Source organism: Monopterus albus, unplaced genomic scaffold, assembly GCF_001952655.1.
Source record: "Monopterus albus unplaced genomic scaffold, M_albus_1.0 scaffold39.1, whole genome shotgun sequence".
NCBI classification, from domain to species: domain Eukaryota; kingdom Metazoa; phylum Chordata; class Actinopteri; order Synbranchiformes; family Synbranchidae; genus Monopterus; species Monopterus albus.
The window spans coordinates 762,278-773,921 of record NW_018127919.1 but is presented as its reverse complement, the minus strand read 5'-3'; positions in this window follow the sequence as shown (position 1 = coordinate 773,921).

The window sequence follows — 11,644 nt, the reverse complement described above, 5'->3', positions numbered from 1 at the left end:
GTTTTTATGTTGCCATGGTAACTGGGGACTCAAATCCAGTGTTAAAGCTGCAACTGGTGTAAAACTGCAGTCTTTGCGCTAAACATCAGGTGAGAGACTTTATGCGATCTTCCTCATCTTCCTCAACAAAACCAAACCTTTAGCTTTAAGGTCTATTAAAGCCTTAAAGGCTATTCTGTATAAGCCTTATCTTTAGCATTCACGAGTGCACCTGAAAACAGTCTCAGCTGGCAACTGCATCAAAAGCTGATGCTCTACAGAGGAATAGTCTTCTAATGAGTATTATACATGAAAATAAAAAATGGGGGAAAGGATAAACAGCGTCTGAGCCAAAAAGGCCAAGCAGTTAACAAGCAGTGTGACATTCTGGATGCGATCCACAAAGTGGCTCGTTACACCAATGGATCTCTACTGCTTTCCCAAAATGGCTGCCAAATATGTTCAACTGTGGTAGACAAAGTGCCAGGATGGACTCAAGTGCATATTTGTTAAAGGGTTTTGTAAAATGCCCTACTTGGAATTATAAATTACAATATTACTTTTACATCATGTGTAAAGGTCCACTGGTGCTACAAGCTAGAATTTGTATGATTTTATTATTGTATTGGAAGGGCATGCAACCAAATTTACACTTTTCAAATTTAAATGAAATCTTATTTTGCATGTCAAAACAAACGGCACTCCATGATCCAGAAGACTGAAGTGAATTCCACTCGTGACCAATATCGCATGCTCCCTCCTGCCTCTCCTGTTCTTTCCCACTATATCGTACCTAATAAACTACCAAGGAAAAACCTTTTCAAATGAGTTGTACTTATACAACATCATGAACACATATTTATCAATTTAATTATGTAAGTTATGAGCCACCAGGATTACCTGGTAACAGCCTGGTGAAGATGGCTGTATGGTGTGGGCATAACAACAACCAGAAATGTGGCACTGCGGAGGCTTCAGAGAGAGAGAGAGAGAGAGAGAGAGAGAGAGAGAGAGAGAGAGAGAGAGAGAGAGAGGTCTCTGTCTTGTGTATTTGGGCAGTAGTGCCTTTACTGTGCTTAAAACATTTTTTGGAATACTGACCTGCCATCTGTGTGCATGTACAGTACAAGATGATTGTTTTTTTTTAATATGTCTCTTCCAAAAAAGCATTCATTACATTAGTACGGCATGAGTAAACCTAAATAATGAAGTGGGAGAAATGTGCGAAAGAGTGACTAAATCAGCTCAAAAACTGGATGCCATGGACATGTTTTGTCAGTTTTTGGTCAATAATAATTATGTGAATGTGAAGAGAGGGTGACAAGCTACAGAAGATGAGTGAAGGATGGTGAAGCCAAAAGAAAATTGGGATTGACTGCTGGGTGTGGATTAAGTGCACACCTCTCTGCCCCACCCTCACCTTCATCTGAGTGGATCTACAGCATATGTGCTAGGTCTCCTTCATACAATAATGAGTTTCCTTGGTCTGCAGACATGCTTTTAAATATTCATTAGTCATGGGTGGGATTTAGCCGTGACACAGAAAGCAGGCAAATAGCAGTGGCTCAAACACTGTGAATATTAATGTACATGTGAAATATATGCATATAGGTACTCGTTAGTGACTTAGCAGAGATGAAAGTGGGCACCTGATATTCTGGACAATACAAACACTCCCAAGGCACATAATGGCTGTCTGTCGCTCTCTCAGCAGCTACTGTGCACCTCTGTGTGGATAAAATGAGAGTTTTTGACATCAAGCCGTGGTGAGAGCTCACTGACACACAAGCCAAGTACCCTCCAATTCTTCCAACAATAAAATGTCAAAAAATACAAGAGTTAAGTATATGTGGAGTTTCTATTCAGATGAGGGCGACTCAATCCGATATACTTTGACATTATAATCTTTACTTTACCTACCCACATGCAGCTTGTCAATCAGTATGTTGCAATTCATAGCACCACAGATTTATAGGCCTAATTATGCCCAGCTGAAATCTTACATCACACTGACATGTTGGATTTCTGCTACACCATGCTGCATGCTCAGCTCTGTTTTCCAAATGTGTCCATTCAGAAAACAAATGAGCCAGTGCGGCCATCAATTAGCCTACATAACCAAGCCTATAGGAGCCCGTTTACATGGTGGAAACATATTCTGAATGAAGGCGGGGAGAAGAAGTGATCACAACAAAAGTGAAAAGGAATGAAAGCACATTATGTGGTAAAAACCTACAGGCGCGCACACACACACACACTCACAGGTGCAGGTCCACAGCCCGTGTCTGCGCTGGAAACAGCTGGATGCAGCGCTGCGCTCTCATGCAGCCTCCCCATGTGTCAAACCCGGGAACGGCTTTCGTGTTTGTTTCTGCTTGCGTTTTCTCAAGGAAACGGTTTCAGTGGCCACACCGGAACCAACCCCTGACATGTCTAATGTGTTGACGCAAAACCTTATACCTGCCCACAACTTCTGGGCTATGTAGTTCAAGCCTGTGCCTGTTAACGAGACGCAGAAAGTGGCGCAGCTATTGTAGAGAAAGTATCGGTGATAGTGGCGCTTATACACACAAGAACATGCTGTGGTATTACTCTCTTTATGTGACAAAGCCACGCGCTTTGGGACATATATACATGCACGCACACTCTCTGTCCCTGTCCCTTTCTCAGCCACACACCACAGACACACACACACACGCGGATAGATGGAGCCCTACAGAACTAGACTGACATGTTGCTCCCCGTGGCAATTTCGGCTAATTTTGGGGAGGTTTCCTCTATTTTCTATTGCTCCAACACTGAATATATACTCGAATTTTAACTTTATTCAGGGCAAGAAGTACATCTATACTGCGATCTAATAAGCAAGAGCAAAGAAATATTCACGAGGTGTCCGTGAGTATTTAGCAACAAAACGTCTCAAAAGGCACACAGGAAGCGTTTATTGCAACTTTAATTACACTAGAGCATGGTCCCATATCTAGGCCACCCATTGCCAAAGCATTCTCATACATTTCACTTACAGTAGGCTGGGGATAATACGCGGAACAGTTAAAGTGATCATTCATTCTAGAGAAACACGGCACCAAAATTCAGACCGGATTCCCACTGGATCTAGTTCTGATTTATCTCAGGAACTGAACCTGCAGTGTTGTTTTACCCTCAGACACAATATTAAGTAGCCTTCCTCCGCCTGCTAAGCACATCTTAATGTAACCCCATCTCACAAATGCTACGCCGTATTGATATCAATTCATAAAAAAAAAATATAGGCTACAAATGTGTCGGAGTATCAACGCTGTACGAGCCGCTACTAATGGGTGTATTTCACACAATGGGACCAACAAGTTCAGCACACCGAAATGTATTTACTAAGAGATTTCTCTTCACTGTAATAAGGAAACGCGTTTCCCCTGATTCAAATAACTGACCTAAAAGCCAAATGCGCACGTCGGCTGCCACAGTTGTTCCGGGCTCATAGTGTGTAAAATGTGAGCAAGCAGCCTGCGAGCATCGCTGAAACGTTCGCCGAGTGAGAGAAACAGACCTGTGAACACAGTTTGACCAGTGTCCCCTGTCTGGCTCACGGACAAATCCGAAAGTAAAGGGGTAACGGGGCATGTTGAGAATAATGACAGATGGGAAACTTGTCATGCCAGGGCAGCGCGTTGTTGTAGTCGAATACAAATGGACAGCGAAACCACTGGCAGCCAAAAACTGAGCCCCCTAACATGAGGGACTCTTCATTGCATTTGGTACAGCGGCGTCACATTTACTGAATGTAGGAGATCCTCTGAAGAATGAACTTATTATGTAGAGCTTCATTTTTGGTTCCTAAAACCAGCCACAACTACATGGAAGTCAGGTATTTCATGCATTTGGCCTTGAAGTCAACGAGTATGTTTGAATCCACTATGTAAGGAATTCCTCTTATTTCGCCCCTTTAATAGCAGCGTTATATGTACTAAAGACCCATCCCTTTTCCTACTTTTCTCAATTTCTTACCTGCACTTCGAAGCACGTTCAAAAAGTGGCCACAGCGTTTCCACGGCTCCCCTTGTTTTCCCCCCGACGAAGCGCGTAGTTTTTAATATGTTCCTTTACTTTGTTTCATTTCTCACTTCCATCTTCTTTTCATCTCATCAATAAACACACGCTGCAGCCTACCTTCATGGAGCAGCTCGGTTCAAGTGTGCCCTCCCATTTTTTAACTATACATCGAGTACTTTGAGGGGTGGTGGCAGTGGGTGGGTTGTGGCAGTGGGTGGGGGGGGGGGGGTGGGGAGCAGGCACGCCTTTTCACTTAAAACTGCTATTGGAAGAACAGTGCGCTGACTTGGGTTGGATCAGAAATCCGTCAACATTATTGTGCCCCAATCACTGGGAGCACGGTGGGACGGTGAGCCCGGCTCCATTATGGCATTCTGGAAGTGGTGGGAGTTATAGTAATAGTAGTTGTAGTAGCTTGTGTTCCTCCTACTCGAGGTCTGCTGCTCCTGCGTGAGCAGCAACATGGCAATTTTTAAAATAAATGTAAGACTGTGCATAACGAAACCTATAGATTGTAAAAACAGGTTGTTGCACGCTGGTCGGAGCGCTCACCTTACCTATAAATCTCACTTTTTTTGTCCTTTAATTTACATTTTTGTTATTGTGTGGGCTCCATCGCCTACTATTTCACAATGCCAGCGTTCACAAATGTGAATGAACTCCCAAATCCATGCTCAGTGCGGATCACAAGGACAGGGGAATTGTCAGTTATGTGTCCATCATGCGTCTGAACTTTGCATTGGACGCCGTCTCTGCCAGTACAGTGAGCCAGCTGCGCCGCGGTCTCTGATTGGACAGCGATGCCGTCACTCATCTCCACCACCAACAAGCTAGATTGTCTGCCGTGTCTTCTACTTTCTACGCATTTCTATTTTCTCATTTATTTATTTTTTAACGTCCCGAGCTGACCTCGAGTTAGCTAGCAGGGAAAAAAAATTGGTCTCGGTTCAACCGGCCAATCAGATTAGGTAGAGAGACAGCTTTTTGCTCTTGTTGTTGTTGATTTTTAGTCATTATCCAGCGCCTTGAGAAATATTCTCCTGGCATAGAATAAAGCAGTAATGGGTCATGTGGGATCCCCCCCGTACCCACCGCCTTAGTGCCCCCTCCCTGTCTAGACAGTGACAGGTGTGCGTGTGTGTGCACACGCGTGTCTGTAGTTCAGATCAGAATAATGAACCGCGCGAGAGTAGTGTCTAATAGATACTTTCAATAAATTATTCATGTGTGCGAATCGTGTGTTGTACACAGGGTAAAGACGGAGAATATTCAGTGTAAGTAGCTCTACGTTTCTGAAAGACTGACAAAGAGGTCAACTAAGGTGACGCTGGATAAACCAGTTTGATAAACCTCCGAGTCTTCTGAGCTGCCGTACACAAACAGCGTGAATAATCCTCCACCTTAACATCGGCACTCTTGAACTTGTAGGCTTGTAGGCTACAGGAGAGACAGAGGTGTCACCTCAGACAACCGCCATCTCTCAAGCTGTGTACGGATATTGTGTGAGCACACCATGCTGAACACCCAGGGCACTCGATTGACTGTGCGCGCCATCTGCAGGACTGTGATGTGGATTAACACGGTGGGTTCAACGGAGGACACCCTTCCGTCACTGCTTTGACCTACATTAACCAGGAACACCGTAGGGACACTACTATCGGCCTTAATGCGTGGGTGTGCAATCCTACAACGAAGCACGTTAGAGAAGGCTTTTATACTCAGTGAAAATCTGAATTATGTCGTTTAGGATCATAAACTGAACGCTCCAAAACTGCAGATCCGTGTGGTGTACGCCTTCCCGGAACAGCAGTTTAGATAAGGTTTGGCCTGAGTAAGAGGCTCAGCCGGTAGCACATGTAGGGAGGATTCAACATGGAGAACATTTCGTTCTAGTGCTGCTTTGCATGTTTCACTGGATTTACTATGATGGGGGTGTATTTGTGCAACCATAAGGATAGTAAATAGATAGGTAGACAGACAAACCAACCAACCCTGTTATGCATATAGAAGATATTCACTTTGGACAAAATATGTTTTATTTAAAAAAAATTTATGCAATGAAAAAAAAACATGTGCCTAGGTTTCACTATTTCAGCATATTAATAGCAAATAAGATAATGATTTTAAGAAATTGAAAAAGAAAACAGATTCTAAAAATGAAGTTAATGGGCAAAAATAATTGGGCAAAAAAGACCAGTCACTTTTGGTTGGCAAGGCCTTCGCTGAGGAGCGGCCTGGAGCTGTGCCACAAGTTCTCGTTTTGAAGATGATAAAATACAGTTCATTTAATTAAAAATAATATTTACAGCGCTTCCAAATTGGTTGACAAGAAAAGAAAATGGCATCAGTACCATAACAGTTAATGATTTCCTCAAGTCTGAAGTGCACAAATCAGACCTGAACTCAGGATTAAAGGATCAACAGATAATCAGTTCTCACCTATAAACCTGGACAGTAATATTTGAATTGAAATACCTAATTTTTATTTTTTTTAAGCAGCAAAAGTTGGGTCAAGCACAAATTATAAGCTTAAAAAAGATGACAGTAGCTTTAATGTTGCAGCCTTTGTTTAAATACAATTCCAAACCTTGCAACTTAAAGCTGTAACAAACATGCTGATTGTCAAATTTCACCACCGAGTGTCACAAATGACAGAGACTGAGGTAAATATTTACTCATTACTGATGAATCCCTCATTAATGTTCTCATGGGTGAATACAAAAATAAAAATAATTCGACAAAAAGATGCGCAATATAGAGGAAAACATTTTTAATATGACAACTTGACCTTTTGCAATACATGGCATTATGCTCATTATTACTGAATTCTTGCCACAGCTCAAATGTTTCTTGAGGTAAAATGGGACCACCCTGTAATTTCACATTGGCAGGGCTCACTCAGCTAAGTGTAGCCAACAGAGGGCAGTGTTATGACTTCTTATGGACATTTATTTATGTGTTCATTCATTTATTCAGCTACTATACTGCCCTCTACTATTCAACTACAGTGCATGTCTTAGAGTTAACCTCAAATGACCCGATGGCCTAGAGGTGTCTAGTACTTCATAGTAATATGTATTTTGATGATAATGTCAGTGCCGACTTTTTAATGAATTTGCCAAACCTCTCAATGTACACAAAGAGTTGTTTTAAACCTGCTAACTGAATTGTCAGAAATGAGACAAGGCTTGTCATTACCTCAGGCTACGCTCAACTGTGAAAACTGCTTCAGCAATAGGTACGGTGTTATAGGTCCACACACAGTAGGTCTCGTCCTTGTGTCTCTTTTTCTGTTTTAATATAATGAATGGCCCACAGGTTATTTATATCATAGTCAAGCAATACATTATAGGCTGGATGACAGTTGACAATATGCCAATTGGTTTAGCGCAAGTGGAATTAGTGTTCATTTGATTAGCATTGCAGTTAATATGTTAGTCTGAAACCTGTTTTGCTTTAGAAACCTGCTTATGTATGTGAAGAAACAGGGCTCTTCTCAGGGTGGCTCTATTTGTTCTTTTTATAGCTCTTAGTCCTCAAGGTGCTGCACGCTGAACAGTTTGCAAGCGTATTAAGAGTTCAACTCCAGAAAACTGTTTGGGTACCACAGTTATGGATATCGGTAAGCCTTAACACTTGAGATATTGTGGAATAATAACACAAATTAAAACTTATATAATCATAAAATTATATAACACATCAGACTGCTGAAAATATGACAGCCTATTTTGCATGCAGACCACTAGTTCACTCAGGTGGCTCAGTATCACATTTGTTCACATATTAAGTGCTGAAAATCTTTATTAAAAAATTAATGACAACCTGTTTTATAAACTTTAGTATTCTATTTATGTGTGGTGGTGTTGCAAGGCCACTGATCCTCTTCGTTGTCAAGCTATCTATACAGGCCTCCCTGTTCATGGCTAACAAGGTCACACCACACTCCACCACAATTCAGGATACAGTAGATATGTTTTCATGTTGATGTAGGAAAGTACCGATCAAGCCACGACCCATCTCTGAATGCCAGTTTGCTATTGTTGGATGAATAAAGTGAGATACACCTCAGTACTTTGTCAGTTTGTCATTTAATTGCTGTAATGACTCAGAATGATTCACACATGGCAACAGTATTTGTGTACGCACGCTATATTTATTGTTCACCTGATAGAAGACTGTATGCTTTTTCACACCCTCACAATTATATACGGAACACAGTGTTCTGAAGAATAAACAATGGCCGGCCACGTTATTAGGTACGCCTGTACAATTGTATGCAATTCAGTGCAACACTTCCACCTTAACATCTGCTCTACATTATATTCAGAGGTGTTTTAGTTTTAACCCGGTTCTTTTGTCTGAAGGCCCCAAGAAGTAACACACTCAGGGTACTGGAATCAGCTTTAAGTAGATTTATTTTCTTCTGGTTAGATGCAGAGTTATTACAGCGCTGGGCTCTGAGAGATGACAAGTCTCCAAGAGCATAGATCATCACCAAACGTTTACATTTATCTTCTTGGCTGGGACTGCCCTGTACATGGGTGGTACATTACACCTCAATATTCTAGAATGTTCATATAGGCAGTAGGTGTGTGTGTGTATGTTGTTATCTTCTATTTTCAGGCGTTTCTTTCTAACTGAAGATGGACATGCAGTTAGCTGTGTCACTTACTTCCCTGATTCTGTGATAAAAAAAACCCTTACACATAGTTCAGACATGGACGAAAAGTTCAAGCTGCCAGACGTCCACGTCTGTAAAATAGCATAAATTAACAGTGTCTTATCTTTAGTTGTCAGGACACTTATCTAATGCAATCTGCTCTGGCACAATCATCCAAGAAAATAAGAAACACTACAAGTTGAACTACAGCTGAAAATTATAACTATTATGCATATATAAGAGCCAGGTTAATACTGATACATGATGCTGTTAATAAAACACAAACAGTCATACTAAACTTTATCATTATAAGAGCAAAATAACACTAACAGTAAATAAAACAACTGCAACTCCTGAAATCCAATTCTAACAGGTGTCTCTATATTTTTGTCCTCCCCAGCTACATACTGCACATGAGAAGGTCAGAATAATAGGAACACCTCTGAATATAATGTAGTCCAGATGTTAAGGTGGAAGTGTGTGCATACAATTGTACAGGTGTACCTAATAAAGTGGCCAATGAGTGCATATCAAGGGAAAACTGTACGTTATTTACTTCCTCATATTTCAGTTACAACATAACACCAATAAAGACAACATCATTGTCTTGTCCTGTGTAATGTTCTATGTATTTGAGAGAAAAAATGAATTAAAGATAAAATCGCTAACTTGCTACCCAAAGCTTGCAAACACTCTGTAATGTACAGTAAGCTTGAAATGCAGAGAGCTACTCGCCTCTCAGCTTCAGAAGTGGCTCCAGGCAGAGTTGACAAATACACTAACATTGCTTTGTTAGCTATACTTCCCTCTTCATTTTTGGTTATTTGGTCTTTATTTGTCAATTACTGGGCTTAAAATAACTTTTTTTTGTGGCTGTGTAGTAACTCACTGACATGTTTTTTTAAACTCACGAAAATGATCAGACAAGCCAAATGTGACAGAAAATAAGACTTCATATAGTGACAATTTTTTTCCTTTTGGATTGAGACACTTCTCTGTTTCTACCTAGGTGTTATTAAACTGCAGAAACTGTTAAATCCTACTTTTTTTTCTAAATTCAGGTCGTTTTGCATGTGTGAGGTGAGACAAATACTGGTCTTCACAGAATAGCACCAACTGTTCCATGATCACACATCGTTTGAGGTGAAGGATTTCAGAAAGAAACCAAATCAAACCAAAGGGGAAAAAAGCCTGTAAAAGTAACAGCTTATTCATCAGATTTAACTCTCCAATGGTTTGATTTACTGCTTTTACTTTAACAGTACACCTTCTGACAGAACATGGAAAGTGAGGAATCACTTATACACACACAACCCAGGTCATGTATTCTGTACACTAGGACAAAATTTATGTTTGGATAAGAACTGAAGAGCCAGTGATGACAGCGGAGCGTTCAATGAAAACATTGCCTTGTTGTCTCTGTTCGAAAGACAGTGGAGGTAACATGAATGAGTTATCACCGCGCTGCCTTTTCTGGAACAAGGTCCAAGTGGTATAAATGATTGATCGGCTTGCACTTGTCTTTCAGTTAACAAGGTCTACATCGGCCTTGTAGCCGAGACAGAGAATAACATATTGCCAGTACTCTCCACGGATTCTTCCTCAACTCTCTGCCTTGTGATTCATCTCACCTTGAACAAGCAGGTGATGATTTTAACCCTGCTGTTATGTTGAAAATGACACCTCTGCCTTGATTATAATGCAACTTGGATCAAAGTCTTTGTGAAATACACTGTGTTGTTACACTGGCTGTTGTTAGTTGCCTGCAGGCAGTGCACATTCCCTTTATTTTTATTTACCTGAACCAAAATGGCCTCATGTCAAGTGCTTTAATAAAGGCTCTTCACTGTGCTTAGTTTATATTCACTCAGTGTTGTACATGTCTTGTAATGTAAATACTAATGTTAACCAGAGGTGGAAAGTAACTAACTACATTTACTCAAGTACTGTAGTTAAGTACAATTTTGATAGAGCTGTACTTTGAGTATTTTCATCTTCTAGCACTTTGTGCTCTCGAGTTGGAAAGTGCGGTACAAATAAAGTTTATTATTATTATTATTATTATTATATTTTGTTACATTTCAGAATGAGGTTAAGCAGTTGTTTCTATGAATTTAAAAGGTCTAAAGGGTAAAAATCATAACTGGATGAAGTTGAGGTTCTTTTCCATCAATGTGTAACTCATGTCAGTCAGGAACACTAAGTCCCCTGACTATTTCTGGGGCTCAGCAGCCCCCTTATAGCTTCCATGGATGACCTGATGGTCAGGGCTGCAGTTGCCTCCTCCAAATGCTGTGGGAAGCTCATCGGCTAGACATGGCTGTTCTTCAAGTGAGCAAATTCCAGGTGTTGGTATGAAAAAACTTCACCTATCCCTAGGAGGTATGGACATTTACCCTTCAATGACATCTCTGTCAGAAGTTTGCCCAAGACCTTGTACAGGTGACCGGCTGGCAGTCAGATCAATGGGAGGCTGTATCAGGCACAATAGGGAATGTCTGGGCAATTCAGTTCAATTTGACATCCTCCAGTTTGTCCTACTGCAAAATGCCAGGGACTTTGAGAGGAAGACTGCTTTCTAATTAGGCACATGGCCAGTCCTACCGCAAAACCTGACCACAGCAGTTTTACAGAGGCAGCAGCAGAAGGATGAACCCCCCATTAGCATCTTAAAATTAGTCAGTGGGTGCAATGATGATGCCTCCCAGGTGATGGAGGAGTGTTAGGCAGTATTGGATCTTACAGCACACTGGTGTTAACTTGCCCCTGTGACACTTATGTTTTGTTCTAGAAGATATAACCCCCTCCCCCAAAACAGCTGCATCAAATTCAGCATTCATCACTTTTATTTGTTACACCTGTCCTTTTCCTGTCATGATTCGGTTGCGCTGCTTCTTGGCCGGCTTTTATTTTGACGTTACTTCCTGTTTTTGTTTCACCTTAGTTTCGGTCTTT